This window comes from Microtus pennsylvanicus, chromosome 1 (assembly GCF_037038515.1).
Source record: "Microtus pennsylvanicus isolate mMicPen1 chromosome 1, mMicPen1.hap1, whole genome shotgun sequence".
NCBI lineage: Eukaryota > Metazoa > Chordata > Mammalia > Rodentia > Cricetidae > Microtus > Microtus pennsylvanicus.
In genome coordinates, this window is record NC_134579.1 from 213413920 (window position 1) to 213436647 (window position 22728).

Below are 22728 nucleotides of genomic sequence, written 5' to 3' on the forward strand. Positions count from 1 at the left end.
TTTATGCACAAAGTTATTAAAATTATTACCTAAGATCACCTTCAGGTGATCTTATGCGTGTAAAGAACATGAAATACGCATGGATTTCATGTTTAGTCTTGGGCCCAACACCTGACACCTCTCATGATGTATGCACAAATATTTCTAAAATCCAAAAAAACAAAACATAAATTCAAAACTCCGAGGTCTCAACCATTTCAACCACGGGATTTTCAACTCAGAAGATCTTTTTCTTACCAACTTTTCTTCTGTGCCTCTGGTCATCAGTTTGAGTTAGTCAGAATTTTCTTCATCTTGTCCTAAAGTTAGAACTTAGGAAAATTTTCAAAACTTTGTTGGGAACTACCTTGAAGTTATTTTATCATCTAGCATTTTTCTTTTTAAAAAATTGATTTATTTTGTATGTGTATGGGTATTTTGCCTGCATGCATGACTATGAATTACATGTACCTGATATCCAGAGGCCAGAAGGTGTTGGATGCCTTGGAACTGGAGTTACAAACAGTTGTGAACAGCTATGTGGGTGCTGGGAATCGAACCTGGTTATTCTGCAAGAGCAGCCAGTGCTCTTAAATGCTGAACCATGTCTCTAGACCAGTACTCCCATTCTTGATGACTATGGGGAAAGGCATTAACCACGATCGTTTTGGTTCTCTGTGATCCTTAACTAGATTCCAGCAAGGTGAAACACAGCCACATCCTGCTGCTCTGTGATAACAGGCAGGCTGGACACTATGGGGGGACAACTCCAGTCTCCAGCGGCAGCCAAACCAGTCCTATCATACCTTGAAAGGGAGTAGGAAGGCACATTGCCTACTACTGTTCTGGTCCCAACCACCCAGCCTGTCTGGGCCAACGGCTCCATTAGGACTCCATCTCACACAGGATAAAATATTATCTGTGGCCACGTGCCATGGCTGGAAACCAACAGAGATGGTGAACCCATCCACAGCTTCCAGCCCTGTAGAGGTTACTGGGTTGGAGATAAATTCTCTCAGACCTGAAGTGAGAGGAACCACAGCTCAGAGGCCAATAACAAAGCCACACAGGGAGGAGACACTCGACAAACCAACAAGCTTTGAGAAAAGTCATTAAGAAGAGATGTACTTTGTGTTGCCATGGGTAACCTGACAGCCTAGAAACGGAGCTCTGTACGGTGGGATAAGTAAGTGCAAAAGGAAGAGGATCCTACAGTCAGAACATGTGAGGTTGAATCTTGAGCATCTTTGCCAACTTCCTCATCTGTCTCCAAAAATCACTGACCTCCCCATGTCCCGACTCTCCCACGGGTCCAGGATAGGCAGAAACCTGTAGACAGACTACACACCCTGTTATCAGCTCAGTTTCATAGACCAGAAAATGTATATGTGGGCACTTATCCACACACCCTGCACCCTCGTGTTTGGGTTTATGGAAGTGAACATGCATCTGTGTAGTGATACTTTGTGTTTTAATAAATAAAGCTTGCCTGAAGATCAGAGTGCAGAGCTAAGCCACTAGAGGCCAAGCAATGTTGGCACACACCTTTAATCCTAGAACTTGGGAGACAGATGCAGAGGAATCTGTTAGTTCAAGGCCGCACGAGATTGAATCCATCTAAAGAGGATCAGAGCTCACACAAAGGTGATCTCAGCATTTGGTATTACAGGCCTTTAACCCCAGCACTAGAGAGTTGGAGACAGGAGTGAGGTGGCTGGGCAGAGAGGGGTCTATAAGGCAGGAGGAGCATGCAGCCTGAGACAGTCAGTCTGAGGATGCAGTCTAAAGACAAGATCACCACTTCGGTATGAGCTTTGGTGGAGGTTAAAGAACTCTCTAGTGGCTGGTCGCTCTGCTTCTCTGATCTTCAGCATTAACCCCTATATCTGACTCTGGGTTTTTATTATTAATACTAATTAGAATTTGTGCCACACATTTGTACTTGGTGTGGCAGACACCTAGACCAAGAGTCCAAGGAAAGTGTGGTGATGGGGCCATGGGGCTGACCCAGGGGCGGTCCGCCCACAAAAGGCTGGCTGGGGCAAACAGGCATTTCTTCCCCGTCTGCATCTCAGATACAGGCAGCTGGGCTCTTCTTTCTCCTTGTCCCTATTTGTGAGGTGCCCTTGACTCCTGAATTCTTGGAGAGACTGCCTCTGCCAATCTTCCTTTTTTGGTAAGGACAGTGGAATCAGTGAGCGATCAATGTAACTACCTTTGAAAAATATCTTTGCTTTGATATTCATACCGGGATGTCAAACCAACCCAGGCCATTTCCCCCAAGTAGACTCAACCGTAATGGACCTGGAGAGCCGCGCTAGGACGCGAATGCACTTAGGTGCTTCTCTGACATGAATCATTTATTGGAGACAGAAGTGCTGGCTGTGAGTGCCCGAAATAAGTTGACTTACAGTACCCTTGTTTCTCGACAGCCCAGGAAAGCAGCTGCAAGCACATCAAAGCACTCAGGTCTGAAGGATGCTTTCGGGGTCACTGCGGACTCGCCGTTCCTCGAAAAGCCTCATTAATATTAACGGAGATGACGATGCTTGAAGCAAGGCCTTCACTCCCTTTCTCGTCTTCAGTCCCATAGTTCAGGAGCCGCACAGACTTTTCACGAAGTGGTGATGGCGTACCAGGTTCTAGGCGGAGCCCAGGATGGGATTCCTAAGTCATACACTCACTTGCTCATTCATTGATAATTTTGTTCATTCACTGGGTTGTCTGTCTTTGGAGTTCATTCATTATTAAGTTGAAAAATTCATTGATACAGATGTATGAAACATCCTGATAGAAGTCATTATTTTGTATGCTAACTTTAAAATCAGTACAACAATCAAATCCATCACTTGGGGTCTTAAATATGGAACAGTTGGTAAAGGAACTTGCCACTAAGTCAGAAACCCAAGTTTGATCCTGGGACCTGGTGTGGGAGGTCCTTCTGTATCTGTGCTGCTTTCATTGGTTAATGAATAAAGAAAGCTTGGGCCTATGACAGGGCAGCATAGAGCAAGGCAGGAATTTCAAGCAGAGATAGAGGAGAAAAGAAGGCAGAGTCAGGGAGACGCCACGTAGCTCATGATGATGCATGGCTTAATAGAGATGGGGTAATTTAAGATGTAAGAGTTAGCTACAAATATGCATAAGCTAATAGGCCAAGCCGTGTTTTAATTAACACAGCTTCTATGTGATTATTTTGGGCCTGGGTGTCTGGGAAACAAACAAGAAGCCCCCGCCTACAGGGACCCACATGGCAGGAGGAGGGAGACACTTCTGCAAGTGTCCTCTGACCTCTACATGTACCATATGGTGCTCCTCTGTGTAACGCACACACACTAAATGTAATTTAAGATTTTTTTAAATTGATTGCTTCGCGTTTGGGAGGTTGCTTTATACATGTATTACGTTAGACTTATGATTCTAATGAGTCCTTCTCTAGATGTTGTATCTAATGATGTAATACAATTAACAAGTTATGCATCAGTCCAGAGAGACTACCACCCCTTCCCCCTCTCACAGAACACACTGGTCCTCAATAAACATTGATTGGATCTCAATTTCTAGATGATGTAACGTAATTAAATTTCCGGGGTTGATGGCTCTGAATTCCCAAAAAACATGAAAGGAACAGCAGGAGCAGATGGACCTTGCCTCCTTTGCTACTGCAGTGAGCACAGGGCAGAGGCCTCATCATGGCGCCTGCTTCCAAAGGCCAGACAAACCTACAGGATTGTCACCCCACCCGCTGCACCCCACAGAACCCGCTGCACCCCACAGGTGGCGCACAGAGCCTCTTCATGGTAACGCTGCGGAAGTACCAAGCCATCTATCAAGCAGACTCAAATGTCACAAGAAAGCAAATGAGCTACCTAAGCCCCAGATATTAGATGGAGGAGCTCACAGGTGACAGACTCGTCCTTTTAGAAAGGAGTTTTCCATTAAAATACAAACAGGTCTTGGTAAAATCAGGATTCTGTACTATCTGCATGAGTCATTTATCAGTCAGAGTCATGAATGCTTTGAAATTATCCCCATTATTATGGTAATTCACACACACTAGGAAATCTACCACGGACACTCTAACCTCTTCAGGCATCTTTTCTTCTAGTTTTTAGTACATCACAGAAGGCTTTGCTTTGTTCCTGCTAGCTAACTCATTGCAGGGGAGACTTTGCTTTTAATCATGATTACAATCTTTTTTTTTTTTTTTTTTTGGTTTTTCGAGACAGGGTTTCTCTGTGGCTTTGGAGCCTGTCCTGGCATCAGCTCTGTAGACCAAGCTGGTCTCGAACTCACAGAGATCCGCCTGCCTCTGCCTCCCGAGTGCTGGGATTAAAGGCGTGCGCCACCATCGCCCGGCTCATGATTACAATCTTATAAGCGATTTTAGTGTTCTTTCTTTAACCCTAACATGTAACTGTCCACGTAGCAATGCAACTATCCATGTAGCAGGCACACTAGGCTATGGGAATCACTACCTCTTTGCTTTGTCATTGTATACTTAAGCTTTTCTTCTTGTTTCCTTTCTTTTATAATTCAGAGTTTTGCCTTGCAGCCCAGGATGACCTGAGGCTCACTGTGTAGCCCAGGCTTGCCTTGAACTCTGGGAGAGCCTCCTGCTTCAGTCCTGAACTACAAGACCACATCTCCACACCTACCTTTGTTTTGTTTTTGTTTTTTTGTTTTTCTTTTCAAGAATACATAATGAAGTGGTTGACATTGTGGACAAAGCTTTTCCTCTTCCTTCAGGCTACAATTATTTAAAGGTGCCCTGTTGTCCATCCCCAACCCTCTCAGAGCCTTGGTTCCTCTTTCACAGTTCCTCCTGGCCTGACTCACAAAACCGCTGAGAACATCTAATAAGAAAACCAGCGGGAACAAGGCAAGCGGTTAAAGGTATGCATGTCTGCACCCACGGGCAATTCTAACTACCATCTGTGGAGCACCTACTGTGTGCTTGACGGTGCTCCTGCTCTTCTGCTCACAGTAAACATGACGGAGGGCAGAGCACGGAGGGAAAACAATTCTTCTAGAAGCTCTGGGCACTCTTTCATTGTCTCTTCTCAGTAGCATGATTTAGCAAATCCTGAGGTTTTACTAAGAGGACGTAGAACTTCCTCTCTTAAGAGAGGCCCCAAGACTTATGCTAATCATAATTTAATTAAAGATCATTGCCCAGTGGCAGACTGGAGCCCCAGGTTCAGTGCTGAAGGCTAGGACTTTCTGGAGGTGGTTCCTTCATCTCAGAACTCTATTTCTAAGAAAGTAAATCCTGGCAACTCAGAGGCTCTAGAAACACAAAGGACTGCATCTCACACCATTTAGCAGATTTTGCAAACGGCAGAACACACCACAGGCCATTGTTGCCCCCCTGAGGGTAGTGTTAAAGCAGGGCCGTGAAGATGCTTTGGAAGATGGCTCCGTGTGAGCGGCACAGGTGTGAGCGGCACAGGATGAGGACTGAGTTCACACCTCCAGCACTCATGGAAGAGGCAGAGACAACAGGTGTGTACATGCAACCCCAGCACTGGGGAGAAGAAGGCAGATGGGCCCCCAGAGCTTGCTAGAGAGCCAGCCTGTTGTCATGAATGTGTTCCAGCTTCTCTGGGAGACCCTGTCTCAAAAATTAAGGTTGAGAAGCAAGCAAGGAAATAGCTGATGTCAACCTCTGGATGTCACACACACACACACACGCACACGCACACAAATGTACACACACATATGCACACCTGCACATACCTATAATTAACTAATGCACGCACACACACGCACACACACGACATTGGTCCTATAGAAGACAAGCCATAAGCACAAGCAGCTTAGGTCCACGTGGAAAAGTGGGTATATATGGTGTAGAGTATTATTTTAACAAGGAAATGAACCAAGCCTTACAGAGAAGGCAATCAGTCCTCAGCCACGTCATCAAAGGGCCCTAGCAGATGTCAGAGCGGTCAGAGCACCTTGGGGGAGCTCCAGGGACCTTCCTACACTGACACATCTGTGAATCCGGAGCAAAAACCAAAGTTGGGTCCAGCATCACCCTGCCCTGAGCACAGCCAGCAGGTGGGAAGGGCTGTGGGAAGTCACAGTGACTCTGTCAACAGTCTATCAAAAGCATGCCAAGCAGAGGCCTGTGTGCCAAGCAGAGATCACATCCATTGAGAAAAACCAGGCTTGGCACGAAGTCTCAAAGAAAACCTTGAGCAGGACACGGGACTGTTTCTCTTCACGTAAGGCTACTCCGAAAACCTGCTATTACATTTTCTGCTGTCACCCGTGGTAAGAGCAGTGCTCACTAATGGATGTGACAGGGGTGTGCCAGACACACCTAGCTGTCACCCGTGGTAAGGGCGGTGCTCACTAACAGATGCAGTGGGTGACTGTGTGCACCAGACTCACCAGGCTGTAACTCCCATGAAGCTTCATGACTCAAATACATGAGGGAAAAGACGGGGAGGAAGCTGACTTCTCACAGTCAGTGTCCCTGGAGCCAGCTCCCTGGGGCCATGAGGGTGGCTCAGCGATCGCCAAGGAAGACTATGGATGAGGAGCTGCCACACGCTTCCCTTGGTGGAGGCGGTGGGGAGAATACCGCCATGGTTTTGTGAAGAAGCCTCTCTAGCTGTCCCTCACAGAAATGTTTGCCTTCTGCAAAGACTGCTGAGGTGGAGCTGACGTGGCGAGATGAATGGGAATTGCTTCTAATATAACTTTTAATAAGAGATAAAGATGGGAAAATTAACATGAGGTGAGCACTGAACCAATCCCAGATGCGCACAACCGCTGAATGGGTGTGTGATGAATGAAGCAACCCCACCGCGGTGACGCTCGCCACGGCAAAGGGAGCCAGTGCCATCCCACGTGAGGCAGGGTAGACTCCAAAGATACCAGAACCAGAATATGACAGGGTTGGCTCACGGACCTGCAACAGCTAGTCAAGGTGAAACTGCGTTTAGGACCTGGGTCACTGATGGTTTGGATCCAGGGCACTAAGGAAGCATCGACTGATGCGGTGCAAAGGATTTAGCAACCAACAGAAGGTTCTAAGCCAGGTTGTGGTGATGGTCACATAGTAAGTACATGATCAACCAAACTCATTAAACTATGCAGTTTTATTGACCTTCGCACCAAAAAAAAAAAGCTATCTCAATAATGTCATAAAACTTTTAAAATGAGGGCAGTGATTCTCAACATGTGAGTCGTGACCCCCTTGGGTCAAATGACCCTTTCAAAGTGGGCCATAGGAAAATGCAGGTATTTACATTATGATTCATAACAGTAGCACAATTGCAGCTATGAAGCAGTAACAAAAACATTCTTATGGCTGGGGGCCACCAAACATTGGAGTTATATTAAAGGGTTGCAGCATTAGGAAGGTTGAGAACCGCTGACTTAGAGAGTAAGGGCACTGGCTAAGCTGACAACCTGAGTTTGATCTCTGGAACCTCAGTTTGAGCTCTGGAACACTCATGTTGGAAGGATCTCTTCTTCTACATTGTCCTCTGACTGTGTGCTTACACATACACACGCACGCAGAGTAAAATAAAACAAATGTAATAAATATCAACGAACCAATGCAAGGCAGGAAGAAAACACTTTAAATGATTGAAATGTCAACACCAAGAAGTCTTTGGCTATGAGAAGCTCATTTAAATTTCCTCACATAGATGTAAAAGGAATGCGGACAGAAAGAACGGGAACAACAGGAACTAGAAAACAGACCAAGACAACTTTGTCCCCTTGTCTGGCCTCACTCTCAATGTGCCTGGCCTCCCAAGACAACTTCGTCCCCTTGTCTGGCCTCACTCTCAACGTGCCTGGCCTCCCAAGACAACCGTGTCCCATCATCTGGCCTGGCTCTCAGTGTGCCTGGCCTTCCAAGACAACTTTGTCCCCTTGTCTGGCCTCACTCTCAACGTGCCTGGCCTCCCAAGACAAACATGTCCCATCATCTGGCCTGGCCCCACTCTCAACGTGCCTGGCCTTCCAAGACAACTTTGTCCCCTTGTCTGGCCTCACTCTCAACGTGCCTGGCCTCCCAAGACAAACATGTCCCATCATCTGGCCTGGCCCTCAACATGCCTGGCCTTCCAAGACAACCGTATCCCATCATCTGGCCTGGCCCTCAACGTGCCTGGCCTCCCAAGACAAACATGTCCCATCATCTGGCCTGGCTCTCAGTGTGCCTGGCCTCCCAAGCTCTACTTCTCCATCATACATACGAGACATTAGGAGGTGACACAGTCTGTCAAATGCTGCCACAAAACACCACCCTTGCTTTGGCATCTTCTCAAATGGCTCACCAGTCCCAGTGGCATAGACAAGCTTAACTCCGTGGGGTTTAGTTCCAGCATGTGCAGTGCTGGCCCAGAATGGTCCAGCACACCTGAACAATAGTTCCGGCCTTCGGACTCCTGAGGTTTTGAAGCTGTTTGTTTGTTTGTTTTCAGACAGGGTTTCTCTGTATAACAACCCCGGTTCTCCTGGAACAGCTCTGAAGACCAGACTGGCCTTGAGCTCACAGAGATCCACCTGCCTCTGCTTCCTGAGTGCTGGTGTCTAGCTGCTCTCAAGGTTTTGAAAACAGGCATTTTCCTCATCCCTGGGCTTGTGGAACTTTGCCAATCTCCCTAAGACCTCCTAAGCCCTAAGAACCAGGGCTCCAGGTGAGAATCTTAGGTCCTCCTGCTCCTTGAACATTGCTTTGTCTTCGTAGGAACACCAGAAACAACTCATGATGGCAGGAATTTCATCCTTCCTTACCCCGAACCATCCTATCCTGTCTGAAAACAAATTTCCTGCAAACGGGATTGCCAGGCTTTCCAAGCAGACAGCACATGGCATTACCAGCCATGATGGCAGTGAAGCTGAGTGTCTCATGGTTTGGCAACACAGGGTCATCCTATACTGAGATGACATCATATGACCTGGCTGTCCATAGTGACAGATTTGAGTCTAAGCCACATACCGGAATAGAGGCGCTACATGGGACTCTCCCAGTGTGTGAGCCCAGAGAATTGTACTTATCCCCAAGCTAAACTCCCCACGAAATCTCACACATGGAGAATGGTGGTTCAAGGCGCAGAAACTTAACTTGTTTCTTTCTGTTCCTTAAAATGACTGCAGAGTAGGTTCCAGGTTAGCCTTAGTTACACAGGGACCCTTGTCTCTAAAGCCAGTCACACCTCAAATACCTCCTAGGTAGGCAGCGGCCTCTGGGTCAAGAGCTTGTAAGGCCACACAGAATTCCAGGAGGCCTGTGGGCACCCTCCACAAGCTGGCACCAGGGAAACCAAGTAAACTCTAGACTTGGCACAGGATGAGCCGTGAGGATTCTGGGCCTGGCCAAATGAGAAGGTGGGGCTTCTTTCCCAAGGACCACCAGGACTGGGTGTGTAGAGCTTCACTCAAAGGGCTGGCCCTACACGGTGATAGACTAGTTGAGGAGTCTATGAAGCCACCCTGACCCTAACTGACCCATTATTACTGCAATCTGACCAACCAGGACGACATCTGGAACTCTCAAAAGTCCATGTGCATCATCCGAAAATGGACTTTTCAAAGTCAGAAACTAGCTCAACTGCACGTGTGTGACCTCTGCCCCAGGACTGAGCATGCGATTAGATTGCATCTGCCTCTGGCTTCTGCTCACAGACCGCTAGGACTTGCCTTGTGGAGGGATCTCTGATGCAAAGATTTGAGATGAAGATTGGGACTAATTTTCATACCACTGTGAAATGAAGCGAGACATAGGAGCCCTCACCTCACCTGAACAAAAGCAGCTGGATGCTGGGATGCAATGTGGGCTTCAGATAAGTAGATGGGGTGGGGGAATCTCCTCAGAGCATGCCCTTCACTCCTCAAAAGAAAAAAAAATGCTTCTGGAAGCACCTTGCAGGAGAGCAGGACACTGAACCTCCCAGAGTTTGCTAGACTCTAAGAAAGAATGGTAATAAATTCAAGTAGCAAAGTCGATGCTAACTGCCTCTCTCCTGTACAGTGTGTGCCGAAAAGTGGAGACAGAGACCAGCGCCAGGCAGCAGTGAAGGCAGGGGGTTCTTCCCACGTACAGAATTCCGAAGTGGCCTTCACTCCCATGCTTCTGGACACTGTGTTCTCCGTCCCCCCTCTGCCTGTGCCTCTCCCCTCACAGCACTCTTGACTGTGCACGAGCGCTCACCCTTCAAAACCCTGCACAGCCTGTGCCATCTCCCTCCCCACTCAGGCGGGGCCCCTCTGCTGGCCTTTTCAGGATTGCTACTACACTGTGGAGATCCTTGCTACAGAATTCAAGCAGAGCATAGAAAGGAGCACCTTCTCCAAGGTCAGTGACGTGAAGGGCAGCCTAGGATCTCAGAGACAAGGAGGAAATGTTAACTCCCACCTCTGTTCCTCTGCCTTCCCACAAAGATGGAGTCCTTAAGCAAGGACAGTTTTCCAGCCTTGTACACGCGGTGTCCTGTGCAGGCCTGGCCAGGGCTGATGGTGGAGAAATATTCAGAATAGGTGGTGGTTGGTCCCTTCCCCCTACAGTTCTCAAGGGACATCCAGCTGTGGCTCCTGAGTAGTCTGGTCATAGTAGAATAGAGCGTAGGCTCACCCACCTGATGGAGGAGGCTTTAGCACAAACCTGGGTCTAAAAGGAGGATGTTCCACCTCCCACAACCCAGCCGACACTGTAGTGTGGAGAAGCTGTATTTCACATGGGAAACCTCAGCAACATCACCCTATCTCTGTCTGGGAATGTGTATTGATCAGAGAAACACATCTAGACAACTGGAACCTTCACCCTATTAAAAACACTCAAGGTCAAGAGGGGATCCTGTGGTGAAACTGGTCTGGTTTTTTTTCCTTTTCTCTTTACTTATGAGTGGACCCTTGGCTGTTTCCAAATTCTTACATGAAACCCTGAGCTCCTAGTACCTGGAGGAGCTATAGTGTGAAGGTACCAGCTGACCTTAACCCCAGAGCAGGGATCCTGGTGTCAAGAAACAACTTGGCCTTCTATTATGACGTAAGCAGTCTCTGTCCATGGTGACAGGATTATCAGAGCCCAGAAAGAACAGGGTGTCTTAGAATAACCCAGAATGGAGTTCATTCCAGCAGAAATGAGGAAGACCCTAAAGGGTATGTGACCAGAGAGGAGATGAGAAAGATCAAACCTCCACTAAACGTGCCATTGGCAGAAAAGAGACCAGGAATGCAAAGTAGCCACGGCAAGAACGGTCTTGGGGTGATTGTGTCTCATGCACCCGCTGACCCTTCTAGAAGTCAGACTCACATCTGGAGATAGAGAGTAAAGAGACAAGCACAGAAGGGGTCCAGCAAGCATGCCTTCCTTCCCAGAGTTACCAAGAGACTATCCAACTTGGGTTTCTCCTCAAAAATTTCCCAGCAATATTCCCCAAGCAGGAGAGCTCGTAGCTAAGCACCAAGTGCCTTCTGCTAGCTTTTGTTTGTTTGTTGTTGTTGCTTTTTTCCCCCAGCATTTATTTTTGGGGGCAGGGGCATGCATGCTCCAGCACCCCTGTGGGTGTCAGGAGGAAAACCTACAGAAGGTAGTTCTCTCCCTCAGTCACATTGGGCTTGGCAGAAAGTAGCTACCCGCTGAGATATCCCACCAGACTGCTTTTGGTTTTGCAAATCAGGATTTCACATAGACCAAGCTCAGCCTCAAAAGCTGTGTGCACTCAGAGATAGCTTTGAACTTCTGATCCTCCTGCCTCTGCCTCCAGAATACTGGGAACACAGCCACATCTGGTTGTTTCCACATTCCAAAGTCTTTCCCTTAGCTCTTTCAGCACCACTGAGACCTCAGAGATTAGACCGAGTTCAGTCTGCCCACCACAGATGGCCCCAAAGCTGGTGCCTTGGTTACAAAGTTTGCATTGGCCCTGGACGCCTTGCTGACCACAAAGGAAACAAAGGCAACACTCACAGGGACATCAGATGAGCCAGCCCCTTGTGCCAGGGGCAGCATGTGCCAGGAAGCAGCTCTTGGTCCTTGTTCAAGGTCTCATGGACAGACACTAAGTTCTGGGCCAAACCCAAACAGACCACGTACCCCAACCCTGTTTCCCTCGGCACCATGCTCTCCTCATGGTCCCTAAAAGGCTCCCTACTTGTGTGCGTGTGTGTGTGTGTGTGTGTGTGTGTGTGTGTGTGTGTGTGTGTACACTGTTCCGAGAGCGACCAAATCAAAAAGCAGGTGGCATTCTTGGTTCTCAAGGATGGAATATCTATGTCCCGGTTAGTGTTGACCAGGATAAGGCACGGTTGATTGGCAGGTGGAAACTGAGTAACAAACATAGGAAACAACAGTCAGCTGGAAGCTGCCTCAGCACCCCAGGACACAGGCAGATCTGACCTGACAGAGTAGTGAAGGGAGGAAAGGGATGAAGAAGATGGGAGCTGTCAAGGACCAGACACCACAGTTCAGGCATGGAAGAGGAGAGAGGGAACAGGGAGGGGGCGGGGAGGCTCAATGATGCAAAATCTGGAATAAAGAATGAAACAACTGGGCATACTCGAAACCTTTCATTGTCCTCTCTCCCAACCTCACTAAAATGTGAACCGCGTTCATCCTCTACAGCAGGAGGCCAAACTGGGCTTTAAGGGATCACACACTGTTCGTTATATAATTTGGTCTGTGTGATTTTTTTTTCCAGTCTTTCCCCCTGAGTCACTGGTGTGAGAATGAAAAAAAAAAGTCTCTGTCCATTTCATTTTGAATCTAAGAAGTCTTCTCCACAGCAAGAGGAAATCTACATCAATCCGGAGAAAGGTGAGGCTGGGCAGTGTATTGTGTGTGCAATCATCTTATCATCCCATGCACAGCCCACTCGGGGTGCTCGAGGACTCTTAGCCCTGGGACTTCAGCTTCCATCAAACCAGAGAAGATAATCTATAACCTCCACAGCCAGAGGAGGGATAGGCTGACGGACATGCACTATGCAAAACGCTCAACATCTAGTGGCTGCTGACAGAGGGACGTGGCTTCGAGAAGTGACTGTGTGGCAGAATGGAGCCTCACGTGACAAGGGACTGCTGGAAAGGACAGCATAGGAAACCTTCCCTTTCCTCCAGTGTCAGAGAGGCTCTCAACATAACCAGCCACCAGCTCCCGGATTCTCTGACCTGCGTCCTCTCCTCCTCCGCAGATCCGGGGAGGTCTTCGCTTCCCACTGGACAGTCCATGTGTTTCTCCCCAGGCCACAGCACTCCGGGCTTGCCTGCTGTGCAGCCCCCTAGACCTCCCAGCTACATTCCTCTCCCAGAAACATAGATTCCATTTCTATGATGGTAAATGACAACAGTCAGTCTGCCAGAATCTAGAGTGACCTCGGACATGAGTATGCCCACGAGGGACTATCTGGATAGCACTGATTTGGAAAGACCTGCCCGGCTATGCTTGAAGGCCTTTTCTGGATAGGATAGTGGCCTGTATGAATGGAGACTGAGCAGGGTGTGCGTCCATCGTCCTCTTCTTCCTGGCTGGGATAGTGGACTGTATGAATGGAGGCCGAGCAGGGTGTGCGTCCATCGTCCTCTTCCTCCTGGCTGGGATAGTGGACTGTATGAATGGAGGCCGAGCAGGGTGTGCGTCCATCGTCCTCTTCTTCCTGGCTGGGATAGTGGACTGTATGAATGGAGGCCGAGCAGGGTGTGCGTCCATCGTCCTCTTCTTCCTGGCTGGGATAGTGGACTGTATGAATGGAGGCCGAGCAGGGTGTGCGTCCATCGTCCTCTTCTTCCTGGCTGGGATAGTGGACTGTATGAATGGAGGCCGAGCAGGGTGTGCGTCCATCGTCCTCTTCTTCCTGGCTGGGATAGTGGACTGTATGAATGGAGGCCGAGCAGGGTGTGCGTCCATCGTCCTCTTCCTCCTGGCTGGGATAGTGGACTGTATGAATGGAGGCCGAGCAGGGTGTGCGTCCATCGTCCTCTTCCTCCTGGCTGGGATAGTGGACTGTATGAATGGAGGCCAAGCAGGGTGTGCGTCCATCGTCCTCTTCCTCCTGGCTGGGATAGTGGACTGTATGAATGGAGACCGAGCAGGGTGTGCGTCCATCGTCCTCTTCCTCCTGGCTGGGATAGTGGACTGTATGAATGGAGACCGAGCAGGGTGTGCGTCCATCGTCCTCTTCTGACTGCACGTGTACTGCCATCATTTGCTTCAAGCTCCTGCTCCCCTAACTCCCTTGCCACGACGGGACTACACTACCAGTTGTGAACCAACTAACATAAACTCTTTCTCCTCTAATCTGCTTTTGTCAGAGTTATCTTATCACAGCGACAGACAGCTAAACCCAGCTACCTTTGTTCAGGAAGAGCAAGCATGCTCGGATGAGATGGAGTGGGGTCTTCAGGAAGCTTTCCCAGGCAGCAGGCTGGGCAGGGGCAGACTGGCAGGCCTTGCGGGCCCTCAGAGGCCAGCTTCTTATCTCACAGGGCTAGAATGATCTATGTGGGCTCTTGCCCTCCTCCAGGGCACTAGAGATGTCTGGCTCCTTGGACCCCCTGTGGTAGGCAAGTGCAAGGACTTGAGCCCAGAAATGTCATGAGAGGCTTGACTTGTATGGGACAGTAGAATGCAGGACTTGCACTGCTCACAGGGATGTGCAAGGCTGGACTGAAGGATGGGGAAGTGAAAAGACAGGAACCCTGGGTCTGCCAGAGCTCGTCAGAGAAACTCTGTGCCTCCCAGTGACTGGAAGTTGAGGCCGACGGGAAGGCTGTTCTTGGAAGACAGTGAGGGAGGTCCCTGTGTGGGAAACACAGGGTCAGAGCTGGAGGGAAAGACTTGTGGTTGAATAGGCATTGCAATGGAACTTGGCAGCTAGTCGGTACGTCAAAGGAGGCATGAGACCAACTCAGCAGAAGGGAGCAGAGGCCAGTTTACAGAGTGGCTTCTCCAACTCTCTGACATGCTCATCTATAACTAGAGGGGAGTGGTTCCTGACTCCATCAGGGGCAGATCTACCTGCACGGTTCAAAGTCATTGGCAGTGCCACCCAGCCTAATGCTACAAGCTGCTTGATCGGGACAGATGGCATGAACTCTTTCAATATGGGCTTGTTGACTCCATGTCTACTTTTTACTTGGCTGGTATTTTCAATTCTTAAGCAAGTATCTAGGAATTTAAATCAGGCCATTGCCTCTTGGGGGAGGGGCAAATTTTATGTAGGTGGGACTTATGCATATGAGCCCTAAAAGACTGTTTCCTTCGAGCCAGGAAGCAAACAGATGAATTCCTAGAGTCATAAGCGGAAATTTTCTCGCACAGTGACTCTCAGCTTTGGTGGGAAAATTTATCCCTGGAGGATGTATCTAGCAATTTCTGGAACATTCTAGATTGTTAGGGCCACAGTGGGAGGCCTTACTACTCCTGGCATCTCATGGCAGGATGGAGTTATCAGCCTATTTTGCTCAGGACAGCCCCACAAACAAGAGCTCTTTGTCCCCAAATGTCAACTGTGATGTGGCAGAGCAGTCTTGCCTTTAAGGAAGGACGTGGGAAGCTTGACAGGGAGGCACACAGATAGGCGGCTCCTTAGATAGCCTTGTGCCCATCCTTTCTCAACCAAGGACTCCCTCTTCTGTGCCAACTATGGTTCCTTGAGAAGCCCACACTGTCCATAAGAACCTGGCATGCTATTCAGTAATGCCACATGGCACCACTATGCCCCGCCACTCTTTCTAGAAGGGTGGGTAGAGAACATCAGGGAGAGAGAGAGAGAGATGGACTCGGGGTTACCAAGAAGATGTGATAGTTAACTGAGGCATGAAGACCCAGCTTAAATGTGGCCAACTTATTTCCACGTGCATAAGGCTCTGGTCTGAATAAAAGGGAGAAAGCGAGGGACACACCAAACTTCATTGTCTCTATCTCTCTCTGCTTTCTGAATGAAAATCCGGTTGTTTCCCGCACTGTTGCCATGTGTCCAGTTAAAGTGTGAGCCCAAAGAAGCCTTCCCATCCTTAACTCACTTTCCTCAGGGATTTTATCACTGCACCAGGAGTAACACCAACGTGGCCTAGCCTTTCTCCTGAACCCTCGCACCCGTGCTCCCCCTTCCTCACAACAGGGAAGGGAAGGAAGGAGGGGCTAGGGCGATTGTCAGCCAACCAGGATCCACGGCAAAAGTTTTGACAGTGGCATTGAATGTGTGTGCTGAGCTACCGCATCCTGGGAAGATGTGCTTGGTTCTTTAAAATTTCATCAGCCTTGGTTAGCCTCCGGCCCACAGGGAATCGACTGCTCACAATGGCCCCCCCCCCAGAGAGGTGAAGCAGACCAGACTGCACCCCTGTCAATGCTTCTCTCCCATTCGCATTTCAAAGCTTGTCCAAGATAAAGCCTAGCGGCATCTTCACAGATGATCTGCATTTTAAACTGGGTTTTGAACATGAGGAAAGCCGGGCTCCAGGGCTCCATCCCCTCTGTCTTGGCCGGCAGGACTGGGGCAGCAGGGGTCCTTAATTAGAAGTGACTCAGGCAGGCTGGCTCCTTGGGTAAACACAGGTCTTGACTGCAGTTCATACCGGTTTTACTGTGTGCCCTGCAATGTCTTTCCCTGCCCACACTGTCTCCCAGAAAACTACAACACTCCCCAGAATGACAACGGCTTGTCTTCCCCGCACTGTTCTGCTTCTCCAACTTCTGAAATGTCTCTGCCTCTGCAGGCTTAAAAATAAATACGAAAGGCACCTGGGGGAAGATCCAGAGGGTAGAGATTTGCCGCCTAAAACACAAACATTGTTTCTCTCCTTCGGCTGGGGATGGACTTCCGGTGGTCGAGCACCACCTTAATCACCCCCTCTAGGACTGCATAGAAAGGGTATCCTTGTAGTGCCCACTTGAAGCTGCAGCATTTGGAATGTGGAGGGGAAGATCAGGAGTTCGAGGCCATCCTTAGCTACACAGGGAGTTTAAAGGCCCGTTCTGGATATATGAATCCTGTCTCCCCCCTCTTAAGCCTCCCCACCCCACAAGAACAAATAAATAAATAAATAAATAAAGTCCCTCAGGTCCATTGTCTTCTAGGCCAGTGGTTCTCAACCTGTGGGTCTCAACCCCTTTGGCAAACCTCCATCTCTGAAAATATTTACATTATGACTCATAATGGTAGCAAAATTACAGTTACGAAGTATCTGTTAAAATAATTGTATGGTTGGGGTCAGTGCAGCATGAGGAACTGTATGCGTTAAAGGGTCGCAGCATTAGGAACGTTGAGAACCAGGGCTCTAGGCTGTGTACTTGGGACTAGGACACAGAGAAAGAAGTCATCAGACCAGGAGAGGAGGCCTCTTCAGTCACTCCAAGGCAAGATTCTGGGAAGTGAGAGTTCAAACCCCAGTGTAGCTAGTCCCAGTCCCAGAGGAGTCCCTTTACTAGTCTGGGTTTGAACAATGGGCAGTGACGATAGATTTTCCATGCAAATTTGTTACGAGCACAAAACAAAGTTGATTCCCCGTGAAGTCCACCAATCAGCTGACTTAAAGGAAGCCCTCAACAAAGAGGGGCCCCTAGCGTTCTCAGGGATTCTACACAATGGCCAGTCCGTCAGTGTCTATGCAGGTCACCAGTCACACCCAAACTGAGGGAGGCAGAACAGCTCTTCTTCAGGTGACCGGGTTGGCAGGGTCTAACTCAGGGGAGGGACAGCAGATTCCTTTGAGGCTGCGCTCCTCAGAGATTAAAATAACAAAGAAATCGGGAAGGGAGACTCGCTAAAAGTTTCCTCCCAAGGTCAAACAGGCAGGCAGAAGTGGGTGTTTTTCCTGGGAATCTTTTGTCAGGACGCCAAGTCACTTCCAGGCAGAGGTGACAACTGTAGGGTAAGATCAGTCTGCTGAGAAAACCTCTGACCCCAGGAAATACATTGAGGTAGCAGGAGGCTGTTTGATGTTCCAGGGTCTGGAGGTGAGCTGCTGTGGCTACTGCCTGCCTGAGGTGATGAGGGGTCTCTGGTTTCTATTGGCTCCACATGGGCTAGCTCCAAAGAACATGAGAGATCCAAAAACAAAACAGCAAACTATATTCTGTACCTGCCGGGAAGAGCCACAGTCCCCAGGCAGCAACACTATCTGCTCCGCATGGCCTCTATTCTCCTACGGGTCCTGCATTCAGGGTCCTGCTCCCTCCTGTTTAGGTTAATTAACAGATGATTCCCAGCCTTGTGTTCAACCAATAGAGAAAGCGAGGCAAATCAGTCAACAGCTGACCACTTCCTCCCCCACTGCCCAGTGCAACCTACATGTATAAAAAATAATTGTGGCAGAGGCAGGCGGATCTCTGTGAGTTCGAGACCAGCCTGGTCTACAAGAGCTAGTTCCAGGACAGGCTCCAAAACCACAGAGAAACCCTGTCTCGAAACCCCTCCCCCCAAAAAAAGTGGAAACAACAGTCAGGGTCACCAGCTAGTGGGTGTTTCTATCAGTATCTCAGGGTGAGGGTGCTTTCTATGCGCCAGCTCCTGAGCACGTACCCAGAACACACAGTGCTACAACATGCTATGTATGAACGACTATATGTAGGGCCGCTGGACAACGGACACGGGTGGACGTATGTACAAAAGTGGACGAGTCAATGGGCACTAGCAGGGCTCAGGGTCCAGGAAGGTACTAGAACGAATTAAAAGAATGAGAAAACAGACAAGAAATCTCTGTGATACAAGAGTGCATTCTTGGGTAGGGTAGAAGCAGCATCAACAAAAATCACTCTCATTTTATGGCATTTTCTCTTATTTTGCCATTAGAAGAAAAAAAAAGAGATTGGTCAGCCTTTAAACTCTCATAAAACTCTCCCCGCATGATTTAAAACTGTAGCGCTTAACTTGATGTGTCCATAGCCCCTGACACATAGGAGATACACAATAGTTACACATCCCAAGAGAGGCCAAGCAGGAACCCCTTTTCCCCACAGCCCTGGCTTGCCGTCCCCAGAAAATGGAATCTCCTGGTCTAATGCTAGCTTTCCAAACTGACTCAGTGCGGATGAAAACTGCTGAGCTGGACTGACACAGGGTCTCCGTCTCCCAATGTCAGGGGATGACTGAGCAGGCTTAGCCATCACCCATCAAGAATCACTCAGAAACAGGCATGACTTTCCTCCCCTGCCACTAGATCTCCCTTCAGGACACAGTAGGTGCTACAATGTTACCTTAGCCAATTCCAGTTCCGAACATTCGTGATTTAAAGCAATGGCCCGGATGGATGATCAAGATGCCACCCACTTCTCCCCCACCCCCACCCCAGGTTCCAAGCACAGGCTGGCCTTCTGGGGGTCATCCTGGGGTACCTTGCTTCCCACAAAGCTCCACCTGTCTTCCACAGGTCAGACGTGTCCCTCTCTACCTGGATATCAGAGAGGGGTTTTGTCTGTTTGGGTGTTTGCTGCTTCCTCTCTGATTTGGGTTTTTGCTGTGAAATTCCTGGGTCTGGAAACTCAAGAGGGACAGGCTGTGGAAGGCCATGGTAAGCCCATTGTCAGGCAGTATGCTAACTTGTGCTTGGCAAAAGGAAAGCAGATGTTTTTATGCTCTGAACCCATCACCTAGTTCACTTGTCTTTAACCCCATTTTTCACTAGTTTGATGATTTGTTCGTTTTGACGACTCCTAAGGATGTTAGGCAAGTTTTCTACCACTGAGCAACAAACCCAGCCCTCTAACTTTGTCCTGTGCTGCTCAGCTCCCATTGGCAGAGAACTTCTCTATTTGAAATGCCTAAGACCTCTGGCACTATAGGGTCAACTTTTCAGACAGAGGTAACATAAGTTAGATAAGGAACATTCAAGAAACCCCTGGTCCTTCCTGATTCCACATAGTCAGGGGACTGGGGTTCAAAGCCACAGTTTGGGCTTTCATAGCCTGAGGTATCCGGAGGCCTTTGAAATTCTACCTACAGACAACCTCAGGAATTCAGGACTCTACTCAGTGCCTTTAAAGAGATAATTCTGGTGTCAGCAAGACTTCACCAAGGCTTTCTTCTGAGGGACTGAAGAAAGGTAGCAACTCAAGCCACACCTGCTAATGGGCCTGCCTGGGGGCAATGAACTATTTACCCCTGTTTAGCACTAGGTAGGTGGTAATTTTCTCTCACATCTTAGTTTTCTTCTGAAGGTTTGTTTATCTCCCCAGGTGGATCAGAAGGATATCCTGCTTTTAACTGGAGACTCCTGATTTTTTTTCAAACAGGAACCCTGCCCCCATCCCACCCATCCCCCACCTCCCCACTTTGTACAGAGACACACATACACTGTAGCCTGCCTCTTACACAGAGACAGGCATGCATAGGAGCCTGCCTCCAACACACAGAGACACATGTGCACTGGACACGCATGCACTGGAGCCTGCCTCCTACACACAGAGACAGGCATGCACTGAAGCCTGCCTCCTACACACAGAAACACATGTGCACTGGAGCCTGCCTCCTACACACAGAGACACATGTGCACTGAAGCCTGCCTCCTACACACAGAGACACACGTGCACTGAAGCCTGCCTCCTACACACAGAGACACATGTGCACTGGAGCCTGCCTCCTACACAGAGACACATGTGCACTGGACACGCATGCACTGGAGCCTGCCTCCTACACACAGAGACACATGTGCACTGAAGCCTGCCTCCTACACAGAGACACATGTGCACTGGAGCCTGCCTCCTACACAGAGACACATGTGCACTGGAGCCTGCCTCCTACACACAGAGACACACATGCTCGGTTTCCCTTCTCTTAAGGTAACTTTTTTACTAGCTGAGGATGCTGGCTGATTACTCTTCAGATGAACAGATCCTTCCAGGTTTGGGAAGACTGGAGGGTGAACACTGGGTAACACATACTGGGTAACGGAGGCCAGATCCAAGCAGGAAGTCACTAGGGATCCTGCTAGGTAGTTAACATGCCTTACACTAACTGCACTTTGATTTGTGGCTAAATGAAGTTCAGAGCAGAGCCAAGACTCATACATGTTTAGACTTGTGGGTAAGCCTGCGCAGCTGATAACGTATTTACCATTGTGAATTCTCAGGTACTTTCTGAAACTTTATTTCAAAGTCCTCCCGGCCTGTAAAGAGTTAAACCCTCCTTCCCCTCTTAGCTTGTCCAGTAGCACGTCTTAAGAAATACTGAAGTTTTTTAAAACTACCCCAAACGCCGGAAAGCTTCATAAACAACAACCGCATACCCTTTAAAAATCTCGACATCTGATGGAGAACCCAGAAGCATAAAATAGCATAAAATTAAGTAAATACCGCGGTGATTACAAATGCCTGTTTCCTTGACAACTCCCCTCCCCCAGCCCTTCTGCGATAGGGAAAAACCAAAATGAAAACGAGGAGGGGGTATCTACAGAGTCATGCCGCGCTCCAGCGGGGCCCAGCCAGGCCAAGCCCAGGAAGGAAATACAAATAAATCAATTTAGATCGGGACTGTATTTTGTGGAGTATATTTTTGTGGTTGCCATAGAAACACCAGAGACAGAAGAACGTGTTGCACGAACACAAAAGAGAGCCCGTATATGTATCAAGAAGATTCTCTACAGCTTCACTGGTAGCCAAACAAACGCTTCCACCCTGGGAGGGGTGCTCGCAGAGCCCCAAAAGGCACCTCACCACCCGGGACAAAGCAGTGGTCCTCGGCGGAGCCCCTGTACCCCGCTCCCCATCCGGCATCATTCACCACCACCACACCAGTCTCCCAGCCTGCCCCGAGCCCATCCCTTCCAAAGTCTGAGGAAAACCTGCGGAGCTGAGGAAACCCTGCTAGAGAAGGGCATCTGACCATTGCACGCCCCACCCCAGGAGAAGGTGCCTAGAAATCGCAGGGACACCACCTACCTCGTTCCCGGGAGCGCTGTGCATTGGCGCTCACCAGCTAGAACTGCGAGGCAGCTGCCTAGGGTTCAGAAACTGCCTCTACTTTAGAGAAGCTGTAAGTCAGCCAACACGCGAAAGAAAAAGCGAGACTCCACCCAAAGGGGTGGACCCTTCGGGGAGGGGAAAAAAGGTGGTCCTCGGCTGACGTCTCTCCCCACCCATGTCACTTCCTTTTAAAGCTACGACTTAGCTGTGGGGAGGGCAGCTCGGACCCGTGTAACCTGAGTCATCGTCTTCTCCTTCCAATGGGTGTGAGGAAGTGTCCGGCTCGGCCTCCTGTTGGATTCAGATGGGATCGGGAAGTCTCCCGCGTGGACAACAAAGCCAGCCCAGTGGCCTGGCGGCGCTTGCCCAGCTCACGAACCTTGTTGCTTCCCCGCGCAGAAAAGGCCTGAGCAACCTCGGCCTCCTGCCCTGGAAATCGCCCTCCTGTTTCGTTCAGCGAGAAGATGAGGGAGGAAGCCCGAGCATCCTAGTGCCCTCCTCACCTCTTCTGTCCCCCTCCGCCCCATGGTTAGAGTGAGGCTGTGACTCTTTCACTCGTTGAGCCCGGAAGCCCCTTCCAAGATCACATCCAGCGCTCCCAAGACAGAGGTGTGCAGACCGTGGATGCCAGGCACCAGGGCCGACTACCGCTGCAATTGTGCACACGTAGCAACCCGCACATGCACTTGGCATTTCACGCAGGTGTTAGCAAGGGTCTGAGCAGACCTTTTAAACAAAATAGAATCGTGAAACTTTAAAGGAGGGAGGACGGTTGGGAAGCGAACAAAGGCCAGGTGCGTGACATTCCTGGAAAGGTGATTTCAATCACAAGGTGCTTAAAGTGCCCTTCAAAAGCGCGCTGTCCCAGCCACTGTCACAGA

The 22728-nt window shown here is 49.3% G+C and overlaps 1 protein-coding gene across 1 annotated transcript in view; it reads right to left on the bottom strand.

The window, feature by feature from the left end:
- Nucleotides 1–22008, bottom strand: part of Agpat4 (1-acylglycerol-3-phosphate O-acyltransferase 4) — a 96147-nt gene extending 74139 nt beyond the window's left edge. Inside the window, exon 1 of the mRNA XM_075950821.1 lies at nt 21824–22008. The gene's annotated coding sequence lies outside the window, so the exon portion shown is untranslated. The remainder of the gene's footprint in view (nt 1–21823) is intronic.
- Between the last annotated feature and the right edge of the window lie 720 nt (nt 22009–22728).